Source organism: Canis lupus, chromosome 4 (genome assembly GCF_011100685.1).
Source record: "Canis lupus familiaris isolate Mischka breed German Shepherd chromosome 4, alternate assembly UU_Cfam_GSD_1.0, whole genome shotgun sequence".
NCBI classification, from domain to species: Eukaryota; Metazoa; Chordata; class Mammalia; order Carnivora; family Canidae; genus Canis; species Canis lupus.
The window spans coordinates 68,395,883-68,414,069 of NC_049225.1; the positions used below are offsets into that span (position 1 = coordinate 68,395,883).

An 18,187-nucleotide genomic window follows, 5' to 3' on the forward strand; every position below is an offset into this window, starting at 1 on the left:
AAGCAGCCAGTTAGTCACCTCTAACAAGATCCCCATGTTGTCCTGTATTTGTCTTTAGGCAAACACTTTCTGTCATTTTTTTCTTCAATATGGAGGTTTATGTGAATGTACATATAAATATGTCTTCTAGAATACATAAATATGTGATGGTGACATTAGTGGTACTTTTATTCTTCCTAATTCTCGAATGTTTGGGTTTTTTTAACAACTGCGTATTACTTAATAAACAGAAAAGGTAACAAAGCTATTTTAAATTACATCTTCTTGACATATAATGCTATTCCATCTTTATTTCTAAAAGATATGATTCTTTGGAATAAGTTTCATCCTTCCTTGGTATATTCCTATTTTTATTTTGCCCAAAGGATTCCACTGTGAGATTCTATGCACTATTCAGTTACAATTCATACTCCCATTGATTATATTTATTTCTCCTATCTTATATTATTACATATGTATTTCTCAGTATCCATGGTTTCCAAATATGTTAATTCTTTAATGCATTTATCTTCTCATACTACTTCCCATGTTATGGTTCTTTTTCATGTTTTAGAAGATATTGGTCATAATAACTGATTCCTAAGTTACAACAGTTTTTGTCAAAATCTGGTCATGCCTCCTGGGTTACTGCCTATTTGAGAAGTGATCATATATAAAGCTAATGTTTTCTCGAGATTATACAGGAAAATGGCACACAGTTCCACAGGAATTAATTTTATGCATATGTAAGGGATATTTACTAAGTTAAGTACTAAGGGAGTAAAGATTCTTAAAGTTTACATTTGTATGCTAAATTTAACTCATTACTAGAGTTTCCTGAGCTCTAATTGAGCTCCCATGAAGCTTAGCAATGAAGACAATAATAAGTGTAGCTATCAGGGCAGCATCATTACTGAATCTAGAGTTGGTCATGACTGTTATTTACAGCTGTTCTTAGTTGCTAATTATAAGGCAAGTATCAAACACTCGCATTCCCTTCTCTGGAATATTTAGGAAACTGTTTCATATCTACAATGAGTCACTTATCCTATTACATATTCCTCCCCTTGGTCCCAGGTCTCCAATGAACTGCCTATCCTTTCTTTTGCTGATAGTCCTACCCTGAAATTCTTGGACTAAAATCTCCCATCCATACATAAGTAGATATGGCTATCTCTTTGCCATTATTCAGTGATGAATAAATACAGGAGAGGATATACTTCCCATCATTGCCACAGAAGTCTATCTGGTATTTATCAACCTTTACTGAAAGATTGCAGGTCAATAAAAAAAATTGCAGTGAAGATCAGAGGCATTTAAGACTTAATGCCAAACAGGGCTCTTTCATGATCCAAGGAAAAACACAAAAATATTAAGCACTTCATGGGGAGTTATCTGATACTTATAACCCAATTCTTGGTTGTGCCACTATATTTAGATCCTCCCCTCTTCTCTAAGGATCCCTCCTTCAAATTTTCCTTGATGACAGCCCCATTCCCTATTTACACAGGTTGGTATAAGTCTGAAACCATTCACTTCCTACCCTCAGGAAACCTGTGGATCTTATAATCCATTAGTATAAGAGCCCAAATACTGAGTTATTCATCTCAGAAAGACTGAGGAGTTGGGGGATGAGGATGGATGAATTACAGAATGGGATATATATACCACAGCAAAACCTGTGGCAAGCATGTCTCATTTTTCCTGATAATCTAAATGGATCAAAAATACACCTCTACAAACATCTTCCTAGGCTAACCATTAATTCTTAGAAAGACTATAGTATAAATTCTTACTGAAGTAGAGAAATATTTTACTAACTACAACATAATTAGTACATTTGCTCCTAGACTTGATTATACAATGTGCTGGAGTAAAAGTTTTCCTTTGTTTATTCTCCTGTTTTCAGATTCTGCTCATGAACCTATCACTATGTAAGCAACAGACAATTCCAATGACTTCTAACTTTGATGACTGTAGCTGAGACCAAAAGCTGCATTCTGTAAACTCGAATGATTCTCTGCAGGAAGATTTTTTATCCTGACTGACAATGATTTGGTAAAGAAATACCTGATCTTGGATGGATTACTTTGAGAAGTGTTCTTTCCAAATTCCTTAGTGAATTTAACTTCTGGAGGGAAGCCTCAGTGGGGGATCTCACTTTCCTACCATCTTATGTCCTCCTTCCTTAATAGTGCTTACTGGGATCCCCAACCAAATGATATCTTATTCTTGAATCCTTGTCTTGGGATCTGCTTCTGGGGATTGCAAGCTAAAACAGTGGTCATCTTTCTTTCTTCAGATAGATAAGAAGCTTTCAAATTAAACTCACTTTATATTTTGGGTCAGGTCAGATTCTTAGGCAGGGTAAATTTCTCTAGTTTCTGAATGGGAAAAAAGTCAATGTGATGATCCATTATTCTTCTGAGTGAGAGGATGGAGCTATTGTTCATGTAGTTAGGAAAAGATTAATCTTCCAGCAGTTAAAATCTTAAAATAAAAAAAAATTTACTGTTAGATTAATTTTGTGGCTACCCAGTTAGTTTTGTATGGGTTGTGCGAGAATGTGGAGCAATACATTTAATGATAATATTTTAGCCAATACTTTTTCTAATAACTAGACTCTAAGTCATATATGCATTATCACTCAAATATAAACAAATTTCAGTCCTTTCACTAAAATAGACCATGGAGGGACACCTGGGTGGCTCAGAGGTTGAGGTCTGCCTTCAGTTCAGGGCATGATACCAGAGTTCCTGGATCGATCCCACATAGAATCCCACATAGAATCCCATATTGGGCTCCCTGCAAGGAGTCTGCTTCTCCCTCTGCCCATGTCTCTGCCTTCTCTCTGTGTCTTTCATGAATAAATAAATAAAATCTTAAAAAAAAAAAGACCATGGTAATTTCCATAAATTCTAATGGACTTTATCCTCCAACTGGTCAACTATTCTTGCAAGTCCCCTTACCTCTTGGGAGTAATACTCCATATGGAGCCCAGGTTAGCCCAGGGATTAAGGTGGCTGGAACTTAAATCCTGAGTTCTCTACATTCCCATTTTAACTTCATATAATATGATTAAATACTGCTTCAAGAACCTCATGTAGAAAGGGTTATTATTACATAAATGGAGCTGTTGTGATTAATGAGGTGATATATTTATTTTAAGTAGTTGGTCTAGCTCCTGGCACATAGTATAATTCCTCAATCATTGCTGAACATTATAATGATTATTGAAGTAGATTCATTCTTCAATTGAAATAAGGAGTGAAATACAGCACTTAATTGCCTAAGGGTCACTCACTTTCCTGCCCCAAATTTCACAATGACAAAGAAGGCCTCTTTCTTTTCTTCTCTTCTTATATTGTTGATCCCCATGTGAAGCAGTGGAAGTGGATAGCAATCATCAGATAGATAAATCCTGGCAGGCTTTTTGGAGCATTCTGAATGTTCATTCTAGAAAGACAGCATGCCTCAGGGACAGATGTGAGATTTACATGGCACTGTCTTCACTTTTCCATTTCCCATGTTTTTCTTTTTCCAAGGGCCAAAGGCATCCTTGACTTAACCTGTGCTTTTTTTTTTTTTCCCCATAATATGCTATGTTTAGTCATAGCCAGCATTACCCTTCCATCTAAACCACGAAGCATGGCCAAAGAGATGATAGAAATAAAAGTGATTCATTAATGGGAAGCAAAGAGGAAAGCAAGTTCAACCTGTCATCCCTCCCATTTTTGTGGGAAAATATGGAAATAAAGTGTGGTCATATTGTACTTCTCTATTTAAGTATTGGAATTTAAGTTAAACTTGAATTAAAAATCACATTTTTCTGTTCCCCACTTCACTCTTTGTATCTTATCAATGGTGAATGTTGACCACTGTCAGCCCCTATTACTGTAATACATATAATATATGCTATCTTTTTTTTTAATTTTTTATTCATTTATGATAGTCACAGAGAGAGAGCGAGAGCGAGAGAGAGAGAGAGGCAGAGAGAGAAGCAGGCTCCATGCACCGGGAGCCTGATGTGGGATTCGATCCCGGATCTCCAGGATCGCGCCCTGGGCCAAAGGCAGGCGCCAAACCGCTGAGCCACCCAGGGATCCCAATATACGCTATCTTAATATACACTATCTAGATTGTTATATGGTCATCTCTCTCCTACTTCCTGAAATATATTTGAACAAAAGGAGGGGGAAAAATGACAGATGTATCAATGTCCTGATAGGATGGTAATTGAGGATAATTTATTTAAAAGCTCTATTTACATAGTAGTCAGAAAAATTAATGGAAACCAGCAAAAGATAATGAACTCACTTGGGGAAAGAACAAGAAGGAGAGATCAGTTGGGGTGTTTTGGGTTTTTTTTTTTTAACTAATTGAATATCTGTGAGAGATAATACATGTTAAAAGATTCATTCCTACAAAAGATAGCAATCTAATCTTAAAGGTTCATAGCTATGTCCTCCTTTGTGTTCCCACTGAACTATAGTCTCGGCTCTATTACTTATGACATTATCTAAGTGTCCCACTACTAAGCAAGTTCATCCAGAATAATTATCAGGCATTAATTATAAGTGTGCTCCTTTCACCAACTCAGGTAGAAAAGAGAATAAAATTTTTAAAAATCTTAGAAGTAAATACTCACTTTGTAAGTTTAACAAACAGTAAGGAGAAGTAAGAAGCAGAGAAAGGAACTAATATGTATTAAGTATTTTAACTAGGCATCTATGCTAAATGTTTATTAAATTTCCTTTCTATTGTTTGTTTACAATTATGATTTTTCACTCTAAAACTATTAGATGATCCCTCCGAATTCTGAGCAGTGTCATGGTGAGCTATTACATGCCACACGCTACAGTATAACAACATATATTTTTACTAAGATTACATTGCCATTTTAAAATGGACAATGGAACCATTTCCTCCACAGGGCAATGGACTTCCTCCCTTCTTTAAGATAAGGATTGGCACTGGGCATGCCCTTCCTGAACCTTAGAACCCAACTCTCTTTTTTCAGTAAGTCTGCAAAGAAATTTATTATTAATTGATATGGGAGTTGAGAGATTCAGTCCCTTTCTATTTATCATTAAAACTCTATTAAAACTCTTGTTCCAAGGGTTTTGCTCCCATCTTGCACGCCCTGGCAAAATGTTTTGTACACAGAGCTGTCATGTTGTTCTAGTAATGCATTTACATTACAGGAAACTGGCAACATTAAGTACTTACAGGGTAAGGAGACCAGAGAAAGGTTGCCAAAATATTTGGAGTTCAGTCAAAAGCCCAAGGGATAGTACAATAGGTGATGTTTTTCTAACTCTTTCTGTCTGCAGAAGATCAGAAGAGACTATTTGATTTTTTTCAAAGTAACATTTTTAATAATGCTGCTTGAAAAATCAGCCTACTTCTGCTGTAAGTTACAGGAAGAAATAAATTCCAGTTGACTCCAACAAGAAGTTGTGACTGGGTATGCTACAATGTATTTCTATCTTCAAAGAGAGCTGTAAGAGTAAAAAATGCTTTGCCCGAATTTAGTAAAACCTACTTCAATGGTTAGGGATTTATGTTCTGAGAGTTTTCAAAGGAAATGCATTCATTTTAGAGCAGTTGCTTGAAATGACTAATTTTCGGTTGCTTTTCCTAATTTCATTCTCATTTGATTTATCTGAGAGTTCAGGAGAAATGAACTATTCCACGTCAATTAATTTTCCAGATAATTATAGCAGAACTCTTTATTTTACTTTAAAGATTTCATTTATTTATTTGAGAGACAGAAAGAGAGAGCACAAGCAAAGGGTAGGGGGTTTAGAGGGAGAGCGACAAGCAGACTTGTCCGTTTAGTGGAGAGAATGGTGTGAGGGCTCGATCCCAGGACCCTGAGATCATGACCTGAGCCAAGGTCAGATGTTAAATTGACTGAGCCACTCCAGTACCCCACAGAACGATTTATTTTAGTCACACTGGGAAAAATTTTAAACTTTATTTAAAAATTGTTAATGTGGATCAAGTTTATCATTTTAACCTGACACCTATTGGCTCTGCTGTCATACAGGGCAGTGATGTCTTGTCTTCTTCCCTGTATTCCTTTCTCAGTTGCAATACATGGTACATCCAGCTACTCAGTCACAGCTCAGTGCCTGCTTTTGCACTGGGGTAGCATGGCTAAACATGATCTCTCCCTTCAGTGAGTTTATATATTTAGAAGGCATTCAACACATATGTATTAAATTAGTGAATATTAATTAATAACACAAATTCCTCTGGGTTATTGTCTCTTCTTAGAGACATAAGAAGAATATCCATATTGCTACTTCCCAGCAATCCTTCTGTTATTTTGGAGTATCCCTAGGGGAGTCTTCCATGTACTTGGAAATAGGTCTGCTTATGTTCTCTTTTCTAATTGTTACTGATGTCAGACCAGTTCTAAGCACTGTTCTAATATATGTTAATTCACCTATGTTGTCCTCATGACAAGAGACCAAGTACAAGAGCTGCACAATAAAACGTGGAAGAAAAAACTTTCCTTCATCTTGATTTCTACTTGGTTCATTGATCCTAGAAACACCAATGTCTCAGGCAATTGCTCATGAAAACAGGGGATTTGGGTTCTGCTTTTAAACCCGTCCCTCCACAAGTGCTGATGAACCAGCTAGCAGGCCAGGAGTTTGGGGAGAGTTGCCATGTCATTCTCTTGCATTGTCCACCTCTCCTTTATCCCCACATACATTCACTCTGATTGTTCTGATTTTTCTGTCAATCAACTTGTGCATAGATATTGATGGGGTCCCACCAGCCAAAAAGAGAACTCCCATTTGTCTTGAACTAGTACAACTGTTAAACCATTTTGAGAATTAAGGGCTATTTCAAAATATACATTCATATCACTTTTCATTAACTGCTTTAATTAACCTTGGGATGGGAAGGCAGGTAACTAAGCAACCAAGCAATTGGTTTCCTGGGGCTGATGTAACATTAACACAAACTAGGGGACTGAAGACAATAGAAATTTATTTTCTCTCAGGTCAGGAGGCCAGAAGTTCGAATCAAAGTGTCAGCAATGTTGGTTTCTTGTTGGGAGTTTAGAGGAGAATCTCATGCTTCTCTTGTAGCTGCTGGTGATTGCTGGATTCTTAGCACTCAAATATCTGCCTCCATCAGGCGATGGTCTTTCTTTGTCCGTATCCTTGGGTCCAAACTTCTCTCTTCTTATAAAGACACCAATCATATGGAGTAGGGCCCACCTTAATCCTATATGATCTCATCTTAACTTGATTACATCTGCAAAGATCCTATTTCCAAATAAGGCCATCTTCATAGATTTTTGGGTGGACATGAATTTTGCGAAGATATTATTTAATCCAGTATGGAAATGTTGTTTGTTAAATAGGAATAAAATGCTATCTGCTTGATAATGGCTAGAGACAATCCTTTCCACGTCAAGAAGGTTATTTTCCTTTACTTCTGCATGGAAGCTCTGTTGAGGTTGAAAGAAGATTAAACTTCAGAAAAGTCAAGTGTTATTATAAATTAGATGCCCTTCACCTTGCTAGGGCAAGTTTGGTGTCTGTCTAGTCTTATCTAGTCACAGTTTATGAGGCTCACTGATTTTGTAACTGACATTTGAATAAAGATTATCTGCTTGGCACACAGAATCTAAAAGATACCAACTCCTACTGCCTTCTTTCTGTTGTGTTTAATGTTGTGCCATGTAATCTTCCATTTGAGGGTTGAGTGTTTTTTTCTTTTTATTTCTAACCTTTGAAATACCCTTTTTAAAAAATTAAAACTAGGAAAACTATTAAGCAAAGAATGGATATTAAAATTATTAATTTTGTTATATGAAGTATAGACTTTTATAGAATACATTACTTTAAGAATGAATACTTATATTAGATATATTAAGCATATAAATGGAATTTAACTTTATCTTTGAATCAGATACAATGGGCACAGTAGATCTAGCACAGATATAGAAGCTAGAATGATAATATTACATTTCTATTTCCACAGCAAACCCATGGAATTATCCTGATTAAGCACATAATTTGTTTAATCTATATTTTTATTTGCATCTTATGACTCTATTATTCAGTACCTAAGATGTACCTAAATTTACCACTTAGTGTCAAATTAACATCTGTCATAAACTACCCAAGAAAACTAGGTGTATGAAACAGAGTTATCCTGATAGCTGAATGAGGGAGTATTTGGCTTAACCAAATTTAATTAATATAAATGCCACACAATGTTTGATTTGCAAGGAAATAATACAATGAGATACAGAGCACAATACAGCCCAAATGTGGGGGAAGAGCTTCTTCCAGCTATAAGTGTAACCATCACTTAATGCTCCTGTATATCATTCAGAGATTGAGGATGCAGGCAAAGGGGAACCCTCTTACACTGTTGGAGGGAATGCAAACTGGTATAGCCCCTTTGGAAAACAGTATGGAGCTTCCTTAAAAAGTTAAAAATAGAACTACTCTATGATCCAGCAATTTCACTACTAGGTATTTGCCCAAAGGATACTAATATAAAGAGATACAATGCACCCCTATATTTATAGCAACTTTATCAACAATAGCGAAATTATGGAAAGAACCCAAAATGTCCATTGACTGATGAATGGGTAAAGAAGAAGTAGTGTATATATACAATGGAATATTAGCCATAACAAAGAATGAAATCTTGCCATTTGCAATGATGTGGATGGAGCTAGAGAGTATTATGCTAAGTGAAGTAAGTCAGTCAGAGAAAGACAAATACCATATGGTTTCACTCATATGTGAAATTTAAGAAACAAAACATATCACCATAGGGAAAAAAGAAAGAGAGGCAAACCAGAAACAGTCTCTTAACTATAGAGAACAAATCGAGGATTATTGGAGGGGAGGCCAGTGGGGGGGAAAGGTTAAGCTGGTGATGGGGATTAATGAGGACACTTGTGATGAGCACTAGGTATTGTATGTAAGTAATGAATCACTAAATTCTACACCTGAGACTAATATTATACTTTATGTTAACTAACTGAAATTGAAATAAAAAGTTGAAAAAAACAATTATTCGGAGAGCTGGTTGGTTATAGTTTGCATTATGAGCTTATTGTTATTCTGTAAAAATATTAATAATTAATACTATATAGTACTTAACCACATGCTAGTCAATAATTATGCATTTTACAAATATTAGCTCATTTAATCTGTTCAATAATTTTATTAATGTAAGTACAATAATTATCTCTATTTTAGAGATGAGAAAACTAGGCACAGATGTACTAAGTGACTTGTCTGAAGTCACGAGCTGAGAAGTGGCAAAGTCAGGATTTGAAGCCATGTAGGCTGGTTCTGGAAGTCATGCTCCCACTCCTGTTCTACACTGCCGTGTTGAGGGATGGGGGTGGGGTCTCCGCATATTTGAAATCACACTCTATAGAATATGAACGAACAGTGTGTTCTGTTGATCTAGTTGGCAGTTGAAGACTAGTTGGCAGTCACTAGCATATTGACAAGACAGTGTGAAGATTATTTAGGGAGTAATGAAATAACATAGCTGGAATTCATATTTTACCCACTTAGTCACCCAGTCTTTATGAAGTAGTTTCTAGGTCCTAGGCACACTCTTATGTATCACTGATAAAATGGTAAGTGAAATACAGCTCCTGCTCATGGTAGAGGGGCACAAGCATGTAATAACTACAACACAGACCATCTGTTAGGGCTCAAAAGCACAGCATTGTCAGAGGAAATCATCTTGCCATGATGCCTCTGAATTGGTCACAACTTGATATAAATAATCAAACTCCTTAGAAGCCAAGCAATATATGTTAATGCAGTTCCTGGACTTTGTTGCAGGACATTCTGAATGCAAACTCATTCATTTAAATAATTGTTCTGAAAAACCTGCCAGCTCATCTGAGATCTAGAGACGTGTATGATATGACTTAGAGTCTGAGAAATGCTTGCTTGCATTTATGTACCTTGCCTCAGCATATCTGATGCAGGCAACTCATACTTTGTTGATCAATGGCAGGAGTTTAGCATTTCCTCAGAAGCCATGCCTTTACAATTTGGGACAAGAGGGTGGCTCAACGGTTGAGCATCTGCCTTCGGCTCAGGATGTAATCCCGGGGTTCAGGGATTGAGTCCCATATCGGGCTCCTGCATGGAGCCTGCTTCTCCTCCCTCTGCCTATTTCTCTGCCTCTCTCTGTGTGTCTCATGAATAAATAAAGTCTTTAAAAAATATATAAAATTTGGGACAAGAATTAATGCAGGATTACCAATCAGGGATTTTTTTTTTGCCTCAATGATTTATTATTAACCAGGGCTTATCAGGAGTAGGTCAATGCATTAAACACTTTGTATGCATCATCTCATTTAATCTTCATAGCTTCCCAATGAGCTAAGTATTCATAATTATCTGTATTTTACAAAGGAGAAACTGAGATTTAAAGTTTCCCTGTGGAGCGGTTCATAGGAAGTGGTAAAGTCAGGACTCAACTCTAGCTCTATCAAAATGTGAGTCTCATACACGTCCTTAACTGCCATGTTGTCCTGCCTCTGGTTCATTCAAAGAGCACCACTGAAGAGTTTCACCACACTTGGCACCTATAAAGTGGAGCCTTCAGAGTACAGTGTAGAGACAGGTGCTTCCACAGCTCTCAATTATAAACAATAAAGCCTTCCATATCCAATGGCTATTCTCCCTTCCACTTGTGATATTTGAACCTTTGAACAGTGTTTAACAGTGCAGATGAGTGTGCTTGCATTAATCCCATCAGTCTAACAAATGTCTTGTCTTGAATAAAGTGAAGACCTCAGCATGGAATATATCTGGGCCCTCTAGCCGGCCAGGAAGCCAGCCTGCCTAATAACATTATTGCTAGCTATTGTTTCATTTGAAGGTCACCACTGCCAATTCAGAAGTGAAAGTAGGACAGAGGAGAATATAGAAGACAGGATAGGTGGATGTTTATTTACAAGTAGAACTGCTGCATTAGCTCAGAAGAACTTGAAGTTGTTAGTGAAGTCATAAGTTTTAAGCTATCATCTAAAAGTTGTTCTATTTTCTGAGAAAGACAATTTAGTAAGGCATAATTTATAGACTATCAAGTTTTCAGTGAATGCATAATATCAATTTAAAGTAAAACTGTTTATGTAGAGATTATGTTTATAAGGACATTAAATTGAGCAAAGGCCATTATTAAAAGTATCAAGGTGATAAAATACCTCTGTGAGATACAGTGGAGACTGTACTTAAATATTCATCCAGTCATTCTTTCCAAATATTATTAGACATTTCATTAATAGAGTAGCAATACAAATAATAAATAATATTAAATTTTAAAAAATATGGTTTGTGGATTTTAAGATAGACCTTAAAATGTTTCTTTTACTTAAAATTAAAAGGAATTAAGGCGCTGTACTGAAAGTCAGTTACCATGATAAAAATTAGTATCCAAACTTGAGCCAATCAATTAACTTGTCTAAGCCCCCATTTCCTCATCTGTAAAGTGAGATGTTGAAATACAAAACTCCTAAAGTCTTTTCAGCTATAAAATCTTATGCTTCATTCATTATCTGCTTACGATAAAATTAGTCTTTCTAGAATTAATTTCAAGAAGCCAAGTAGTCAGAGAAATTTTATAGGCAATGAATATGAATATATACATGACTTGAAAGAGAACTGAACTGTGAACATATTGAGAGGAGAGGAGAGGAGAGGAGACGAAAGGAGAAACTAGAGATTCTAGTATGGAGAAAGAACATAGGCTACAGGATGTTGCCTCTAGACTGGAGACTGACCTGTGGACAATAGGAAGTTACTAGAGATTTGTGAGCTGATGACTAACAGTTGCACTATCTGGGTTTCATGCAAAGGAATAAAGACTGTTGAAGAATTGAACAATCTGAAGTGTTTGGGGAACTGTTTAGTTAATCATTTAACTTTTTGAACACTAGGAAGGCAGGAAAGGAAGGAAGGAAGGAAGGAAGGAAGGAAGGAAGGAGGGAAGGAAGGAAGGAAGGAAGGAAGGAAGGAAGGAAGGAAGGCAGGCAAGCAAAAGGGAGGGAGGAGATTTTGAAGGAGAAAATATTCAGATAGATGAAATAACCATTCTACATATCTACTGGAGCTATCCACAGAGTTTATTCCCATGTGTAATCATGCCTGGAGGCCAGTAACACTGTGAATAGGAATACATAATTTCATGGCTAGATAACCTTCCACACCCTATAGAAGATGTCTATAAAATAGATCTAAACTCTCTTAATAACAGTATCCTTTTCTGTAAAGTGAGGATAATAGTACATCCCTTTTAGTATTGCCATGAGATTTAAATAAAATAATACCGTAAAGTATATAGCTAGTACTTGATATGTGCCCAATAAAATCTATCAATAACAATAATAATAGCTATTGTCATTATTACTAGTAAAATATCATCACTGCTTGAGCAAATTTTAAGCAAATATGACAAATAACAAGGGTATTCAAAAGCCAAATCTGAGTAGAGGGTGCTTGGTGTTGAGCCCAATTTTCCTTGAAATGAGTAGTCAGGAGCTGAGGAAGTTTTCCTTGAAATAAGTGACATTTGGTGGGTAATAAATTCAGATTTAAATAGGTGATTTTAGAAATAGGACAAACCAAAGCTCAAGGGTTATATTGGTCAGTGCATCACCTGAAATCAATGTCGCCTTAATAACTTTTGTACATTCAAAATTTGAGCCACCTATCTTTCAGCATGTTGAGAAACACTGTTGTAATGAAAAGAAAATTGTATTAAAGTTAGGAGTTTTGTGAAATTTGCTTCTCTGGGCTTAAGTTTTTGAAAACATTAGTTCTATGGTCCTTTGAGTTCCTGAGGGCTATGGTCTTCTGACCCAAGTCATTGATGTATCTTTCTAAAACTAAAATTGGCTTGGAGAATTCACCCATATCAGAGCAAACCAAGGTCCTGATACTTAATATAAACGTGAATAAATTTAAAAGAAACAGCATGATCCTATGCAAAACTAGGGCAAAATAAATAGCCAAAAAAAGAAAGAATGGAAAAGACAGAAAGAAGTCATTAATATAGGGGCGCCTGGGTGGTTCAGTTGGTTAAGCGTCTGCCTTCGGCTCAGGTCATGCTCCTGGTGTCCTGGAATCTGGCTCCATATCAGGCTCCCTGCTCAGTGGGGAGTCTGCTTCTCCCTTTGCCCCTCTGCCTCCTCCTGCTTGTGCTCTCTCTCCCTCTCTCGCTTACTCATGCTTTCTTTCTCTCACAAATAAATAAGAAAATCTTAAAAAAAAGAAATCCATTAATACAATTCAAAGACCTTTTTTTTAATATAGCCACACCGTTGTTCACATATAAAGAAGCAGACAGACATTACAAAGAACTCTGAGAATATAGTAGACAAAAATTGTTTAAAAAAAATCTGCTGATGAGCTCCCTGTCACCAGTAGACATCAAAATAAAAGAACTAGTGGTGAATACTGATTCCAATGAAATATGGAGCTGATCTAAACAGTGGTAGGAAAATGTACACAGATTATAAATTAGATAAGCCCAGAGAATGCAAAAATAATGTAGTGATAAATACACATTAAAAGGTTTAAGTCTCGTCTTACTGGAAATTAATAAATACTATCTAAAGTTGATATATCAAGAAACAGAACTTTTTATACTTTCTGTAAAATTAATAATATAACTGCCAGGGGGATCCCTGGGTGGCGCAGCAGTTTGGCGCCTGCCTTTGGCCCAGGGCGCAGTCCTGGATATCCGGGATCGAATCCCACGTCAGGCTCCCAGTGCATGGAGCCTGCTTCTCCCTCTGCCTGTGTCTCTGCCTCTCTCTCTCTCACTGTGTGCCTATCATAAATAAATAAAAGTTAAAAAAAATTAAAAATAATATAACTGCCAGGGAATAAAACTCATGATTGATATAATAATATCAGAATATAGAAATCTATATTCTGATAACAGAGAATATACATTTTACAGCTCCCTTTCCCCACAAATAAATATGGAATACTTTTTCTGATTATAATGCATCAAAAGTAGAGAATATCATAGATACCAAAAAATTCCAAGGACATTTTCCATCCTCCAAAAACAAAGTAAAACAAAACAAAACAAAACAGAATTTATCCCCAAAGAAAGGAAAATATCCCTATGGTCCTTTCTCTTTAGAAGATCTGAAAGAAAATGTAAGCTTAATAAAGTACACATCAAAAATGAGTGACAAAATACAGAATGAGTTATTTTTTAAAAAAGGAGACTACATATTTCCTTATTATTAAAATCTTACATTATTGTTGTACATTTGTTAGAACTGATGAGTCAATATTGATACATTATTACTAAAGTCTATCATTTATACCAGGGTTCACTCTTCGTGTTATACAGTTCTGTGGGTTTTGACAAATGTAAAATGTCATGTATCTACCATTATAGTGTCATATAGAATAGTTTCACTATTCTAAAAGTGCTCCATGTTCCACCTTTTCTTCTTTCCCAAATACCCCTCAACCCCTGGCAGCCACTGCCTTTCTTACTGTCTCTATAGTTTTGCCTTTTCCAAAATGTCATATAGTTGAAATTTTACAGTATGTAGCCTTTTCATACTGGCTTCTGTCACTTAGTAATATGCATTTAAGTTTCCTCCAAGGTTTGATATATCATGTCTGTTTAGCACTGACTAATATTCTGTTGTCTGGGTATTTATTCAGTTTACTTATTCATTTACATATTGAAGAACATCTGGTTGTTTTCAAGTTTTGGCAATTATGAATAAAGCTGCTATAAATATTCTTGTACTAGTTTTTATGTGGACATAATTCTCCAACTTATTTGGGTAAATTTGAATAGTACAATTTCTGGACCATATAGTAATAGTATGTTTTGTAAGAAACTTCCAAATTGTCTTCCAAAGCAGCTGTACCATTTTGTGTCCTCACCAGCAATGAATGAGAGTTCCTGTTGCTCACCCCTTGTCATCATTTGGTGTTGTCAGTATTTTGAATTTTAGCCATTCCAATAGGTGTGTAGTGCTATCTTGTTGTTTTAAACTGCATTTCCTAATAACATACAACTATTGAATATCTTTTATATTGTTATTTGCCATGTACATCTTCTTTGATGAGGTGTCTCTTCAGATATTTTATCCATTTTATAATTCATCTGTTCCTTTTTGTTTCTGTTTGTTTCTAGGAAAATTCATCATCTTCCATGCTGACCTCATTTGGTTGCTTTCAAAGGTGTCCCTCTCTCTTTTAATTGTCCTCAAGTCACTTAGAATAATATCTTCAATAAGTTTATCCTGTAGGAAAACAACTGCCAGGAAGAACTTTATCTCTGAAGAAAGGCATGGGGTTTGGGGAATACACCAGTAAGATTTTTCATTTTATAATCTGCTCTATTAATTGATTTCCCCCAAATGCATATACTTATTTTTAGTTTTCAAGTAGATAGATAAGTTAAAAATCAAAACTGATGTGATGACAAAAAAACATATTAATTTTAAGAATCCACTGGCAGAAAACCTTATTCTATTCTAATGTGATTTCTCATTTACTGTTTACTTTGTCAAATGTTGCCAAACGTATCACAAAAGAGAAAATAACTAGAAATGAAAAGAAAAATCACATCAGCAGAATTTGAAGAGAAAATGATAATTTAAAAATAGAGAGGTAGAAGATTTATGTAATATACAGTGAGCTTCCTATTCAGCCTCTCACCTGAACCCTCAGACAGTCAAGCTGACTTCTAGCAGCTGACCACATGGAAGTCTTTTGATGGCCCACTAAGTCTGGAAAAACATGGGAGAAGATATTACAGAAGAGGATGTTTTATCAGTTCCTGGTTTCAGTCCTAACAAATTATTGGCTAAGGTAAAAATAAAACAGTTCTCATTCATAGTGAATTAAACAATCTGTGTATTTCATAGAATATAATTAAAGAATATAACTAAAGAGAAATTTTAACCCAACCAGGAGTTCTTAGTATTGTCCCTGACTGCATGATGGTCTAGCTTTTCCTTGAATCAAGATCCAGGGTAGAAATGAAAATATCTCTTCACTTGGGGACTGCAGACAATGCTCCTGGGCATAAGCTAGGGTGTACATGTTCCTGGTTAGTTGCTTTTAAACTTCCAGAATGACGAACCAAAAGATAAGCAGAAGGCACAATTCCAAATTACTGCTGAGGAAACAATTTCTCTTCTTGTCCCTCTATTTGTCTAATTTTAAGAACCAAACATGAAAAAAAAAAAAAGAAAGAAAGAAAGAAAGAAAGAAAGAAAGAAAGAAAGAAAGAAAGAAAGAAAAGAAAAGAAAAGAAAAAGAAAAAGGAAAAAGAAAAAAAAGGAAAAAGAAACAAACATGCAAACAACTACAACAAACCCCCAAAACTTCCCATGACCTGTATGTATCTGTCAACAATCTTATCATGGAAGAAAAGAGAGGATAGCTTAGAACTCCACCATTTTAGAGGACTAAAAGAAGAAAACACTATGTTCCTTCTTGGAAAGTTCCTTTCCAAACATCTTAAGAGTGAGTCCAAATAAAATGCATGTTGTTTGCTTTTTAGCAGAAAACCTCTACCAAAATATTGCCTGTAATGGTAGGATTGCTTCTCCTTCATTTTTAATCAAAGAAATAACTATAACTAATGTTCTGACCTAGTTATGCCAAGGCCTTATTATTTTTAGATTAGGGAGAAAGTTCCAAATGAAGTCGTTTCAGTGATGCAGCTTGGCTACTGGCCCTATCTCCTTAAGATTCAATTCAGCCTTTCTCTGAAAATTTCACCCTCCCTTATATTCCTCTGCTCTGAGATTCAAGTCTGGTTGGATTTTGTGCCTGCTTTTATAAAGCAATTCCTAAAGTTTGTGAAAGGATTTGGAAAAGTGCCTTTAAGTCGGAGTTCTGTGTTAGGGAAGCAAAGTGAAATATTATTCAATTCAACAAATAGTTTTTATGTAAGGAAAAAATGCTTCAAATACCCTGTAACATTCTTTGCATATTATCTTATACAGGAAAGTGGAACTATAGCCATTTCTGTTTCTAAATAATATGGCCTGAGATCTGCCCACTTGTCTCTTTTCATCTGATTGACATTAACTATCATTACAGTGAATTGCCTAAACCATTATGTGTCCTCTATTCAGGCCACCCCACAGTATAGAGTAAGATTCTCTCTCCGACTCCATCAGTGGCTTAGAAATGTTAGAACACTCCATCAGAGGCTTAGAAATAGTAGGCTCTTTGGTGGGCATGTTGGTGATGAGTCCATTAAGCATCATGATCTCAGGGTCCTAGGATGGAGCCCTACCTCACCCTGCATTGAGCCCCTATTCTACTTGAGTTCCCCACTCAGCAGGGAGTCTGCTTGTCCCTCTGTCCCTGCACCTGCCTGTGCTCCTTCTCTCTCAGATAAATAAAAATTAAAAAAATAAATAAATATTCGGGTCTTTTGACACAGAAATGACACTTCTGTTGATTTTTCCTGAATAAGTCATCTTATGTGTAGAAAGAAAGAAATAAAAAACCAATATATAGAAAGATATTAATCACAGCAGTAGGGGATCCCTGGGTGGCTCAGCAGTTTGGCACCTGCCTTTGGCCCAGGGCGTGATCCTGAAAATGATTTCATTTTTCAGGATCTCTTTTCTCTATTAACTCCTTCGTCTATTCCCAATAGCTATAAATAATTTCTAGGTTCTTGTCTGTCCTCCAGTTTCTCAGGAAGGTAGACAGACATTTACCTGGAGTCCCAGGATCGAGTCCCACATCGGGCTTCCTGCATGGGGCCTGCTTCTCCCTCTGCCTGTCTCTGCCTCTCTATCTGTATCTCTCATGAATAAATAAATAAAATCTATGAAAAAAGATAAAAAAATAATGGTCACAATTTTGTAAAAAAAAATCACAGCAGTATTTATAATAATGAAAACTTAAACTTAATGTCCAAGAATCAGGAAAAGGTTAAGAAAAACTCCCACATTTAAATTTTATAACCATTAAAATGTTGGTTTATCAAACATCTCAATTGTTATGGATAATAATTACTTCATGATTAATGATTAGATCTATGTTAAAATATATAAGCATGAAAAAAAGAGAAGTTAAGTAGTTTCCCACAGCGAAAGCTTGGGTTCTCAAATCAGGTTTCCCTATTTTCAATTCAAGCTCTTTTTCTTCCTGCATTGATTACATAATATACATTG

The 18,187-nt window shown here is 35.8% G+C and overlaps 1 long non-coding RNA gene across 1 annotated transcript in view; it reads left to right on the plus strand.

The window, feature by feature from the left end:
- LOC119871553 overlaps window positions 1–3,962 on the plus strand; it is a 32,280-nt gene extending 28,318 nt beyond the window's left edge. The window contains exon 5 of the long non-coding RNA XR_005358526.1: window positions 1,889–3,962. This is a non-coding gene — a long non-coding RNA (uncharacterized LOC119871553). The remainder of the gene's footprint in view (window positions 1–1,888) is intronic.
- Window positions 3,963–18,187: the final 14,225 nt, after the last annotated feature.